Below are 14760 nucleotides of genomic sequence, written 5' to 3'. Positions count from 1 at the left end.
TGTCTGTGTATGGTTCAATAGGTCGAGATCCGTAACGGGAAAAGCAATATTGAGGTTGATAAGTTATGCAGAGTACCATGCCATGAAGGGTTGGTGTACACTAACTCGTATCTTGTTGCAGACTAACAAGACCAATAATTAGGCTATTGAGTCATGGCATGCTGAATTCAGCGGAGTGACAGTCGTTGGATGAAGATTTCCCAGTGAGGTTCATATGAGACGATCATGAATGCCATAATGTGACGGGTTCGTTAAGTTTGCAACGCCCATAATTGAAAGATTCTACCTTTAATAGTGGGAAGGTAAATTGGAATTAGCGGCGGGAAAGCATTTGAATTGAAGCAATTCCCCCGTGAAAAAAAAAAACTGTTATTCTTTCTTTAGACGTCATGAGCCAAAAACAGCTTCATCGCCACTTTTCTGACTTTGAATAGCCGTCTCTTGTTACCGATTGCTCTCCGCTCAATACTCGTAAAAATATCTAAATATCGACTGCGAAGCGGTCGATGGCTTTTTTTTACAATGTCACAGCTGCCGTTGTGAGAACATCGTAAAGTCGATTTACTCACGTTTCGTGGAATTGCCATGGTTTATTTGACACATGGGCGGTAGCTGATGATTAGCGATTGATAGAAGTTATCCAGATTTTTATTCTATTATAGATGAGCCAATACATTTTCTACCTCTTCCCCCCTTACGTATGTGGCGATACCAGATGTCAGTCATACCAACTCAGTACGTTTTGCATAATATGCGGCGTTCTCATTGACAAATGAAAACTCCAGACGAAAATTCAGTGATTGCCAGTCACAAACGTAGAGGCCTTGTTGACAAGCTGAACACAGGGCATTTCGACAGGTTTGTGGGAGTACCACAAGAAACTGAGTTTTGGCATGACAAAAATAGCGTAATATTCTACTAAAGGTTAAGACTTATGAAGCTTTTAAAATACGTCTACAGCCTCGTTATCAGGACAAAACGGAACATACGGCAGATGAAATTCCATAATGATTCCACGTTTGAGCTTAATAATTCAGTTGTCGGCATTTATAGATTATGGATAAACTGTTCCTGTGATAAAACGTGTTTGATCACTAAATTACACCTGGTTTACTCGCATGAATCGCTCGTTTGCAGATACTGCAGCGAAACCGGTTTGCGATAAAAATCCAGACGCGAGAAATGGTTGCCATGGAGATACCTATCTCACTCTCCTCTTTGACATTTACGTAACCGCCAAAGGCTATCTCTGCGAACACAGATAAGTTTATCTTCACATTGAGTTAAATATTCATGCCGCGCTCTCGGTGTAACGTCGGGGCTGGACCGGGAGAGATGCGACGATAAATATCACCAGTGAAATTAAGATGATCTTGCATGCAATGGTCAGCAATAGTGGATGTACAGTGTTTTGCGTGGTTTTAACGAGGGTGCATGTAATATGTCCGAACGTCGTAATTATGAGTTCAACAGTGTGGTAGAGTGCAATGACAGTGGTTTTAATGGTAATTACAGTGAGTTCAACAGTGTGGTACAGTGCCATGGCAATGAGTGTAATAATGTGACAAAGCTATGGCAATGGATATTACAATGCTACTAAGTGTAGTGAAGATCCGTGTATAGTGCGGCACGCTGTTGTGGCAATCAGTGTAATAATGTGACAAAGGCCAGTGATAATGGGTGTAATAATGTCGTACTGTGTACTAGTAATGTGTGTGTGATACTGTGATGGCAATCAGTGTAATAATGTGACAAAGGGCAATGATAATGAGTGCAACAATACGGTACAGTATCTTGCAAAGCTTGCAAATCAGAAACTAAATAATGTGATTTTCAAAAGATCACTACAAAAGATACAGAAAGTAGAATATTCTATAGCAGTCAAAAAGAACAAATCAACTGTACACAACAAGAAATGGGGTGGTATTCTAACAACTCTTATTCCTAGAACCGCAATACAGTGAATTTATTACATGTAGTTGGAAAATCTTATATGCACATAGTCTCTAAGACTTCTTGACTGACATTTATTGATATCATTGCATTGTAGTTTTTGTAATTGACATGTATGTACCCTCCCACTATTGAGATTGTAAACTATTTTGATGACCTCAATAAAAAATTTGTTAAAAAACAATGTGTGTGATAATATGACATTGTGTTAAGCTTATGACATTGAATGTGATAATGTGCTATCATGGGGTAACAAAGCGTTACTCTGTAGGGTAATGACCATGTAATATAATGTTTCAAAGTGTAGCAGCCATGCAATAAGTGCAATAATGTGACCAAGTGCAATGGTAATTGGTGTAATAATGTGCCATGGTATAGTGACAATGATTGTGTAACGACAATGAAATTAATAATGTGGTTGGGAGCAATGGCAATGAGTGTAAGCACGCGCTCAGGTGTCATTGTGTGTGGGGAGTGTACCAGCTTTTAGCGCTGTATCAGTGCAGTGACAATAAATCATTTGATAATGTGGCAAAGTGTAAAGTCAATGAGTGTTGATATAACCATAGAGTATATCCCTAATGTGTGAAATAAATAATGACCACATTGACATTGCTACCAAGGTAATGATGGGACATTTAAAGGTTATTTAAGCAATAAAGCACACCCAGCGACGGTATACCACTCGATTTTGACCAGTTCACGACATATATGCACGAGCGATAGCGAGTGCATATATGTCGTGAACTGGTCAAAATCGAGTGGTATACCGTCGCTGGGTGTGCTGTATGGCCATTAACATGTCAGTATATTGAAATTCTGGAATGGAACGTCGAATAAGGATTTTGCTCAGGCCGAGAGCTCGCACGAATGCCAGCCGTGGTATATCGCGAATATACCATGGTTCTTTTCACGTCTCGACCAATTAGATCGCTGCATTTGCGCCATCAATATACTGGTATGATATAATACCTAATATCGCCGGTTGCTGTATCGTATCAGCATGAGTGTCATTTGTGCGGCGTTAGACACGAAACGAAGTCGAGTGTCTGACGTAGCACAAAATGACACTGATGACGCTACATACGACGCAAGAAACTGGCGATATCGGGTATTGTATCATACCAGTATATTGGCGCAAATACAGCCTAAATGGCGCAAAAACAGCCATCTGATTGGTCGAGACTTGAAAAGAACCGTGGTATATTCGCGATACACCACGGTTGACACACGCGCGAACACTCGGCAAGTGTAAAAATCCGTTTCTGATGTTTCATCCTAGAATTTCAATATAGGCCTACTGTTATATAGCAATAAAGCACACCAAGAGACGGTATACCACTCGATTTTGACCAGGCCACTTCATACAGTACTCGCTATCGATATTGCATATATGTCGTGAACTGGTCAAAATCTCGTGGTATACAATGCTGGGGTGCTTTATTGCTTAAATAACCGATTTATCATATACCCATGCCCAGAATTTTACAAATGATAGGATTAACCTTAAATTTTTAGGTTTTACTGTATTGCGCCTTGGCCGCGCATAAATATGGAAAGCTTTGTATAAACAGGCTTCATTCATAAACTATATATACGACCTGGATTTCTAAGTTAACACCAAACAACTTGAATTTCCAATATCTCAATGAACACTATTAGCTATAGAAAAATTTCGGGACTCAAAAATTGTCGCTCGAGAAGAGCCTTTTATGGTTCAATATGTTTTAACAATCGTTATACCGATCAAAAACTCCTCCGCCCGTTTTTAAATCTGTCGATGTCGATCACGCTCAATCGTCGTACGGAGCGGAGAGAGGCGACCATTTTATTATTTACCTTCTCAACAGGTGTCGCGCGCGCGACATCGCTGTCATATCGCGCGATCACTACCTGTTCAGAGGTAGACCGTGCCGTGCGAACGGTAGAATGTTTGCTTACGCTTGTCCAAAAAATTACAATAACTTTAATGGAATAACAACGGGATAACATTATAAGATTCAACACTTTTCCCCACTATTTAGCTACCCGACATATCCCTGTTCCTCGAAGCCGTTCAAATTTTTATGTCGGCGACATCACATCGTAGGCGGAGAGCGGCAACCATTTTGTTTGCTGATTTTGTTTACTATCAAATTGCAATTTAGTTCGGGAACACTCCAAAACTGATGGCGTTTATCGTGCATATTTCGACGTGTACTGTAAAAGATCACGGTTGATATTTTTCAGTAAATGTCACCGGGACGGATCGATATGGGCATGGGTATGATTATGTATAATAACAAATTGAATGGTTGTTAATGGTGTAGGCCTTCAACCGTGTAGACTAACGGCAATGACTGTGGTAACCTACGGTGTAACAGCATTGACTTTGACAGTGAGGCACAGGTAAATACCGCTTTGATCCATTCACAGTGCATAATATATTGTATATGATTCCATTTCGACTCTGTCGTCAGTGTACAGTATCATAAGCAAAAAACTGCGCACACCACACTGACTCATTAAAGGATATGCCTACTTGACGAACTTTAGGCCTACATAGACAGAAAGGGATGTGAGCAAAATCGTTAATTTATTATTTTTCAGTGGTGCACAAATAGATGGTGACGTACAGCCTGTCACACCACAGGGGAGCCAGGAAGAACAAACAAACAAACAAACAAATAAACAACAAAAATAAATAAACAAAAAATATACAAACATACAGACAAACATAAACAAACAATATCATGAATAAATAAACATACAAACAGATAAACATCTATTCATATTTATATTCTATCTATCTCTCTCTATATCTCTATATCTCTCTCTCTCTATCTATCTATCTATCTATCTATCTATCTATTATATATATATATATATATATATATATATATGTGTGTGTGTGTGTGTGTGTGTGTGTGTGTGTGTGTGTGTGTGTGTGTGTGTGTGTGTGTGTGTGTGTGTGTGTGTAAGAGACTGAAATAATTGACTGAACCGCTCATGCCACATATTCTACCACGGCGGTATCACTCTTCCCTATACTCACACAAGGGATGTGACTTCATGGCCGCCAACGCCATGGCATGAGCGGCGATACAATTTTTCCTACCGCACATTAAATGACCATCGCACCGTAAATGAGTAAAAATCCATACCGATGGTCATTTAATGTGCGGTAGGAAAATTGTATCGCCGCTCATGCCATGGCGTTGGCGGCCATGAAGTCACATCCCTTGTGTGAGTATAGGGAAGAGTGATACCGCCGTGGTAGAATGTGTGGCATGAGCGGTTCAGTCAATTATTTCAGTCTCTTACACACACACACACACACACACACACACACACACACACATATATATATATATATATATATATATATATAATAGATAGATAGATAGATAGATAGATAGAGAGAGAGAGAGATAGAGAGAGATATAGAGAGAGATAGATAGAATATAAATATGAATAGATGTTTATCTGTTTGTATGTTTATTTATTCATGATATTGTTTGTTTATGTTTGTCTGTATGTTTGTATATTTTTTGTTTATTTATTTTTGTTGTTTATTTGTTTGTTTGTTTGTTTGTTCTTCCTGGCTCCCCTGTGGTCACAGCTGTTTCAGCGCACAGCAAATGTTGTGTTATGATAATAAGTGACTCAAGAAATCGTGTGGGAAAGACGGGAAGTTTTTACTGTCATCATATTTTAGTGATCCAGGAAACTAGAAAAGATTACAGTACTGAAAAAAAAAGTTTCCCAGTTATAAGGGACGTTGCGTACAGAGGAAATGATCAATGCAAGTTCGAAGGAGGATCGGTCAGGTGTCCTGAAACACGTGACTTTTTCTTGGCCACTGTTGTATGTGTAGCATTGATGTCAGAACAATAGTATCAATTAGCCATAATCTACATCATAACCATAAGTTCCATATTGACAAACTCGATATGACAAAACACAAACAGCACAGCGCAAATAGACAACAAACAAGTACCGGTAAACGCAACAAATGTTTCAACATAGACAACATTTCAAGTAAATCCTGTGACAAAAAACGACAGTCACGATTTGAATCATGAAACGACGATGGAGGAGACTGCGCGACTAGATTCGTACAGATGAATGTAAAAGGTGATATGAGACGATAACATCCGAACGTAATGGCATGCATTTGAGAGAAATCAGCTCGGAATGAGTTTTTAATTGATCGCCAGAGCACGACTTCATGGAAGGAGATTGTGTGATAAACGATAAAAGAACGAAAAATGAAAATGAGTGTCATTGCATGACACAAATGACGGAAACAAGACATCGCACCGTACTGAAAGGTCTCTGAGCGCAAAACGGATGACATTCGTGATAGACCATGCTACGACTAAGGTCGGGAGATGACTCGGGGCGGCGTGAAATTTATCGTCACGACTTGATCTGCTTTGCCGGGTTACAATAGGGTTGAAGAAAAGAAGAAACGTTGTACGGCAGCAGTGCCACCTCCAGGGATGATATCGATATGCTTTGCGAATAGCGAAAACACGAAGCAATCTTGAATCATTGTAGGTCATTTTTTCACTGTAACATCGAGTTCACGACTTCACGGAAGCCGATTACATCTTGACGGAAAAAGAGAATAACATTTCCCCTCGATTTCATTTCAGTTTTCATCTCAATTTCAATTCAACCATCCTTGTTGTCCCTTACATGTGACATCACGAGGTTAAACCGTAATCTGTGCCATTGACGCTATCGTTTGTGTCTCAACGCAGAAAAGTAACCCCGGCAAACATATAACAGTGGAAAGATGTAAATGAACGTCGTGTCAAGAAAGTAACCGTTAAACGGGACAGGATGGCGTATCATTCGCTTTTCTGTTTTCGCGAGATATTATTCAAAATTTATAATATATCCTGTTGGTAGAAAGAGGCTGCGCAATAACGGGCGGATTTTGCCAGGAGGTTCAGTGAGGTTCAGCGAATTTTGCAAGGGATATAGGAAGTAATTCTTTGCGGGGGGCGCGAAGATAACCTACTTTCTGGTGGTGATTTACGATAAAAGTTTAAGTAAAGAAATGAATTCGGCCTAAATACGTGAGTAAATTTAAATAATTAAAACAGCAAGAAATAGATCAAAATAAAGTGAAAATATTATAGTTAAAGCTCCACTTTCTCTATTATTACATGCCTCGATGTGAGTGCAAATCAGTGCATTGATTTGAATAAGAACATCCTGGGAGTTAGCGGGCCGGTGAACGACATACTGACCGGTTCCCATGGTTACCCGGTCTGGTGAAGCCCTTCGACGTTTTCGATGTCAAAGTAGACGCTTAACGCTAGATGTAAAATATCATGCTCGCACTGCTGTTTTGACTTTCGTTAAAATCTGTATGATGCTGTCGATTGTGGCAAAATTGTTGAAAATGCCCCGCATGTGACTAAATGTCATCTAGCGTTAGCTTTGAAGAGGCATGTAATAAAAATATTATTGCCTGAATACTTATGTGCCCTCGCAGCAGGAGACAATTTGCCCTCCTGGCGTCGGGCAAATTGTCACCTGCTCTCGGGCACATTAACCCATGTATTCAGGCACAGTCGCTCGAGAGCTATTCAGCTCTGCGACTATTCGCCCCATAGACGAGTGTACAGAAGCGCTTCTGTACACTCGTCTATGGGGCGAATAGTCCTGGAGCTGAATAGCTCTCGAGCGACTGTGATTCAGGCAATAACATATAACGTTGGAATTTTCTTTGTATTAGAGAGGTTTAGTTACACGTAATTACGTGTACGTCTGACGGCGCGCAGTGGCGTACGCGTATCCGTGCTCACGTGTGAATAGAGAGGTTTAGTTGTGCGTTCCCGATTATTTTGCTGCATATTTTTCTCAGAAACATGCGAAATTCGTATAATTTTTAAGAAACATGAATTTCGATACGTGAGGACCACTCTTATAGTAGCTTGTTGTACCCTCGAACTACCTTAAATCAGCCGATTTTCTTTGATACAGTTATTTATGTGGTTTAGAGAATTCTTTTTGGAGGCGTTAGACAAAAAGTGGAATGCGACTACAACATTTCGTTCATGTAAGGAAATTATGGCAAGTACTCCTTGTACAGTTGCAAACTCTACGAAATATTCTGATATCAAAGATCTTTGCTAATTTACAATGATACCTTTTGAGTTTGCTTGTCTAAATTCGTGGAAATCATTGAGAAAATATCAAAAATACTACACGTAATTATGACTACGTGTAGAAGTGTTGTTTGCCGTTCGAACGTCTTTTCTACACGTACGCGGCGTATGGTTATCACGTGACAAAGACGCTCCCTGTAGAGATTTATCTCGAAGCGTCCCTCACGTGGCCAAGGCGTGTTTAACTTTGTAGAGAGCTTAGACTAGAGGACTTGGGATCAGACCTTGGACGGTGAACGACATGGTCGCCATCTTGCAATAAAGTACAAGGTTGTGTTAAATCTACATCTTGGTGTGTCAGCTTCAGTTACTGAAAGCATTACGATCCAGACTGGTACCTCAACTCGTAAATTCCCCTAACTACGAGCGCGACATTATGTTTTGTCTATTAACTCCAGCTGCCTGTTAAACTCCCTACCGCATGATGACATACCCACAGTCGCTTGTGGTTCAAAACACGGCGAGGGACCCTGTATAGGCATTAGAAAGAGCAGGAGTGTGGAAACAGAGTACATTTGAAAGTAGGGGTGCTGTGATTGGCCATCTACTGTCAGTCCGCGATTGTTTGAAACATTTAAATTCGAATATGCTGATTGAGCCAATGAGTATAAGACCCTGAACTGGGATATCAAAGTCATCTACGGTTTGTCAGAAATACTGGGCCCGCTTCGGTCTGATGTTGAATCAAATTAACTCTGATTGCAAACCAAACGGCTCTTTCCAGGGCCACCACACCCTCGAAAAAGAGATCATCCGTTGAATAATATTCACACGTTCTATATCTTACCTCTGACAGTCGCACAGGATGCTGTGCTTGTTCATGCACACTAGGAACCGGTCGGTACATCGTTCTCATACAGAGCATTCAAATATTTTCATGTCACTCATTTTGCTACTTTCTACATCCGCAACTTTTGTTAAGCTTTGTCTGATTGGCTGAATTACCGATAGGTGCCGCCTCTCAGCCAATTACACCGTATGATCCACAATGTGACAAAATGTGCATCACATATATTTCGACCAGCATCTGTGATTGCGTCATTCTCTTACTCCGCATCGCAATCAATGTGTAACAGTAGATCATTAGAAAGATTGGCTAGCTGTAGTTGTAGTTGTTTAAGTTAAGGGGCGTAAGTATGTCTTCCTCCCCCCACATTTCAGCATTGGGGAGGCAACGGCCCCCTCCCCTCCCGCCCAGTTCATACGCGTATGCTGTCCGCGAGACCCGAACAGGTAGTGTATCGCATAACGGAAAAGCAGATGCCCTGTAAGAGCCGTATACTCGACTGGCGGCGCTGCAAACATCTCGTCAAGTTGTTGGAAGATCTCCCGATAAGAGCAGAAAGAGGCCCCGCATTTCTATGGCAATGGAATTCCGACTGAAGAAGTCCGTTTTAAGTGCCAAGCAACTGATACACACAAGTTGTGTCACGTTTTTACGCCCTTTGCAAAAACGGGGGTTGGGGTCGGTACGTAAAGCAGCACCGAAACCGTTCCGCTTTATTAAAATTTTCTAATGATCTCCCCCAAGTTCTATATTCCCTCTTGGGCTGGCAACTGTTGTAATGAGAGGTGCCGCAATCTTTACCACATTGCAGCGTTCAGAGTATGAACGATATAATGATGCCAAAGGAAAGATCACTCCCGATTGAGCATATAAATGTAAGATCTACACCAACAAGAAGAAAAGGAACGACCAAGGACTGGAAGCATCACCTGTATTACCAACTTTATCAACAGTAGATGATCTTCACACCATACTCTCATTGAATGGCGCGAGGAAAGCTATTGACTCACTTGCTATGACAAAGGCCCCGGGGAGATGATGGAGCACCACCTGAGCTTTTATAACATTTTGAAAACCTGCTGTCATCACAGAACTTCACTCTCGTTTGTGAGTGCTTGGAACAACGCAAAGTACCGCATTGTTGGAAAGAGTCGTCAATGGTCTTACTTTATAAGAACAAATGCGATACAAGAGATTGCAAAATCTGTCTCTGCATATCACTCCTTAAAAGCAAGAATATAAATCTTTACTTTGATTGTTCTATCTCATCTGAAAACCTATTTCTGAAATAGTCTATCCGGAGTTAAGATGTGGTTTTCGACGTATGAGGTCAACAACAGTGGCCATGATCTTCTCCTCGAGTCAACTCATAGACAAGAGTATAGTGAACAGAGCATCTCATTTGCAATGACCTCCGTCATAGATCTAACCAATGCGTTTCATCTTATAATGAGAGATATATTGAGTTCTTGAAGAGCTTTTGATGTTCACCTTAACTGCATGCCGTATCATTAATTCATATGCATGATAGGCTGCATTCACAGAAATGGCAAGGGAGGGTTGGAGGAATTCAGGGGGATTCGAAAATTTTGAGGGTAGTATAGAGGGGGGACTTAAACTTTTTTTTGGTTCCCTTTTATGTTTTACATTTTCCAATTCCAAGTTTTTGTAGGTAATTCAATGAAATATGAATACCATTTTTAGCTCACGTGTTCACACGTGGGCTAATGTCAAAGCGATGTCTGTCTGTCTGTCCATGTGTGTGTGTGTGTGTGTGTGTCTGTCTGTCTGACTGTCTGTCTGTTTACACGAAAACTCAAAAACGCCTGAACAGATTCAAGTCAGATTTGGTACACATGTACCATATGCTACTTGCAAGAACTGATTAGATTTTGGTAAGTGTGGCTTGCATATTAATAAAGTTATGCAATATCATTTTTTCCGTACGATGGTTTCCCCATGGAGACGGTAATGACAGTGTAGACATATATCAAGAAATACTGCACAAAATTTCATGAAACTTTTCACAGATGACAATCTCAGAACATCATGATGATACTGTGAGTGTCATGTCAATTATCTGCTTATTTGCATATTTAATGAACTTTTGTTATTAGTTACATAACTCTGAAATTCCTGCACCAAACTTGATGTTGTGCAACAAATATTGATCTGATATATATCTAATTATACTTAGAAACATTGGCAGTGTCAAGTTTATAAAGAGCTTATTAGCATATTTTATGAAGTTTTGTAATGAGTCATATAACTCCGATGTAACTGCACCAAATGTGATGAAATCTGCTGAAGATACTGATCTGACTGATACCGCACTGTGGTGTAAAGCATTTAGTAGTGTGAAGTTAATTAAGGGTTCATTTCCATATTTAATGAACTTTGTAATTAGGTATATAACTCTGATATTACGGCAACAAATTCAGTGAAATCTGGTACAGATATTGATCTGTATCATATCTAATTGTACTGAGAAGCATTTGGCAGTGTCAAGTTAACGAATAGCTCATTTGCATATTTTATGAAGTTTTGTAATTAGTCATATAACTCTGAAATAACTGCACCAAATGTGATGAAATCTGCTGCAGATACTGATCCAACTGATATCTAATTGTGGTGTAAAGCATTTAGTTGTGTGGAGTTAATTAGGGTTCATACGAACTTTGCTGATATGATATTACTCCAAAATTACAGCATTAAATTTGATTAAACTTGCTACAGATGTTGAGCTGATAGATATCCAATTGTACTGTGAAGTATTGAGCAGTGTCAAGTTAATAAATAGCTCATTTGCATATTTTATTAACTTTTATAATTGGTCATATAACTCCGAAATGGCTGTATCAAATGTGATGAAAACTGCTGCATATACTGATCCGACAGATATCTGACTGTGTTTAAAGCATTTAGTAGTGTGAAGTTAATTAAGGGCTCATTTGCATATTTAATAAACTTTGTAATTAGGTATATAACTCTGAAATTACGGCATCAAATTTGGTGAAACCTGGTACAGATATTGACCTGATAAATATCTAATTGTGCTATGAAATATTGAGCAGTGTCAAGTTAATTAAGGGCTCATTTGCATATGTAATGAACTTTGTAATTAGTGATATTACTCTAAAATTACAGCATTAAGTTAATGAAACGTGCTACAAATGTTGATCTGATGGATATCTAATTGTCCCATGAAGCATTGAGCAGTGTCAAGTTAATTAACAGCTCATTTGCATATTAAATAAAGTTTGTAGTTAGTGATTAAACTCTGAGAGTACTGTGCGAAGTTGATAAAACCTGCTACATATAGTTATATAACAGATAACTGATCGTTCTGTGAAGCGTACTACTATTAATGAACCTATTATAAAACACGTGAGCAGATTCAGTTCACATCTGGTTATGTCATCCAATTGTTGTAATGTTAGTAATAATTTTGAAAATCTAAAACCATTTTGCTTTATTTCATTACTTTTATCTCGAAAAAATCTTAACGTGTAATTTGTTGTAAAAAACAAATTTGAGCCTAGTAACAGGGCAGAAGCTGCAACTGTTGATAACTTTTGCAATATTTCTGTGCAATATATCAACTACAGTTTCTTGCTGTCTCCCTACGGCATGCTCAAACACACAATATTCAGGTTGTCGACAAAGCCTGTGTATATAAATATGTAAGCTTATTAGATGATGATTTAATTAGAGTCCAGACTGACTGTCAGTTGTCAGTGATACATGGTACACATACACAGGCTGTGATAGCAAGCTGAATACTGGACAGTTCAACATGCTGTAGAGAGTAGAACAAGAACACAGTTGTATAAACTGGAAAAAATATTGCCAAATTTATCAAAAATAATACAGCTACTCCCTACAGGCAGTGTCACTGTCAGGTACCGCCCTGCTACTGCAGTGTCACTGTCACTGCATACCTGAACAGTGACAGAGATAGCTCTGACCCTGATGTACATGTTAGTTGAAGAAAGAGTTTGGGTCAAATGACGCTCATGACAGTGAAACATACTTGTGCACAAGATCAGGCCAGAAAGTAACACATGGAAGACAAGGAGACGTGAATTATCGGGAATTTTGGAATTCAGGCATATGAGAATAATCAAATATTAAGAAAAAAGATGGGATCAACATGCCTGATTTTCTAAATGTTCACATTCTTGTGATAAAATAATATAAAAGTAAAACTTTGAATAGTAAAGACTAAATGAAAAAATATGTGATTAAATTTGCCATTATTACACCCAAAGAGATTAAAACATTTATCTGATGCAATATTTTAATTTTCCAGTATTGTCAATTTCGAGTAGCATCTAATTCATGTAGGTCTTGTACTTTTGAAACAAAGTTTTGGTAGGTCACTGTGCTCAGTTTTTTTACAATATGGCAATTAGACAGAATTCACAATTTGCCTACTCTCTCATGATCGTCATTTTGTGTGCTCTTTGGCAGGAGCAATTGACCTGGCCAGAGTTGGATTAACTCAAGTTGGCTTAGACTGATAAATCCAAAAAGTTCACAGATGCGTTTAAAATGAATCAATTTAAGAACTTGCCTTAGGAATATGACTTAAAAAACTGCTAATAACAGGTAGTGTTGAACACCTGCGAGCGGAACGGCGTAATACGTGTTTATTTTTTCTGCACGTACATCCTTTACAAATATGCGGGCTTGTGATAGTTTGGGGGACTTGAAAAATTTTAACATATAAGAGGGGGGGGGCATTTGAAATTTTGAGGGTATCGAGGGGGGATCTGAAAAGAAATTAGATTTCATTCGCGATTCTGCCAGCCCTCCTAATTGTTATTTGTGAACGCAGCCTTAGGGCCACTTTCCAATTTGACGTTGAAAAGTCCAACATTTTGCCAATAAAAATGGTTCTGAAACAGAGATGTATTCTCGCAACTCTGCTCTGTGGCATATTCTTTGCAGCAATGCACGTCTACTGTTATGGCACATCAGCAAAAGGTGTTCATCTTCTAGGGTCAGGTTATGTTGAAACAGAGAAGGTTAAGATGGATTGATCATGGAGGAGAGAAGAATTCCAAAGAAGTGGTGTGTAGCAAGCTAGCCCAAGGAAGAAGATCACATGGAAGACCGAAGCTACGATATAAAAATGTAACCAAAAGAGATTTAAAATTGGCGTCCGTGAAAATATTTGGGAACTAAGGACAGGCTGAAGTGGAAGCGTTGTGTACAGGCAGGCTCGAAGGGTTACACAATCAGAGAAGCAATTACAGATGAAAATAAGATATTCCAACAGAAACAGAATGAACCCACAGATATCATCTAATCCATCACCTTTCAATCGCACCGAATGTGACAAGAGATGCTTATCAAAAATCAGACTCGACAACCACAAAAAAAAAATCGTCACAAACTATGCTTTTTCGACAGTTTAAAGGGTCGTACAATTATCTAATTTCCTCCTTGTTCAGTAAAATCAGAATATTGTAATCCGGCACTTTTACTACAGTCAGAATCAACGAAAGATGACGATGACTGTAAACGCTATGGCGTTCATTTGCATATACACAATATATCGCACGATTTATTTGAAGGGATAATATCAGCAACTTTTCATATGCTTGATAACATAATTTTTCATTATTTTTTTGTTCTATGAAGTTAAATCTGTTTCCTATTCTTCTTTGTGTGATTTGTTGAAATACAGGTAACGCCCAAGTAGCAGACACATGGCACTTTTTTCAATATATGAAGGAATTGTGTTCTGTTCAGTATACAAGAGTATGGTGTTCAATACACAATGATACTGATGACAAATGAATTCTTGTCCTGCTTGAAAAAAGCTACACTGTTGGGGAGTGTTCT

The sequence above is a fragment of the Ptychodera flava genome, chromosome 14, assembly GCF_041260155.1.
Source record: "Ptychodera flava strain L36383 chromosome 14, AS_Pfla_20210202, whole genome shotgun sequence".
Taxonomy (NCBI): Eukaryota; Metazoa; Hemichordata; class Enteropneusta; family Ptychoderidae; genus Ptychodera; species Ptychodera flava.
The sequence above is the reverse complement of the archived record's forward strand: the minus strand, read 5'-3'. Positions refer to the sequence as shown.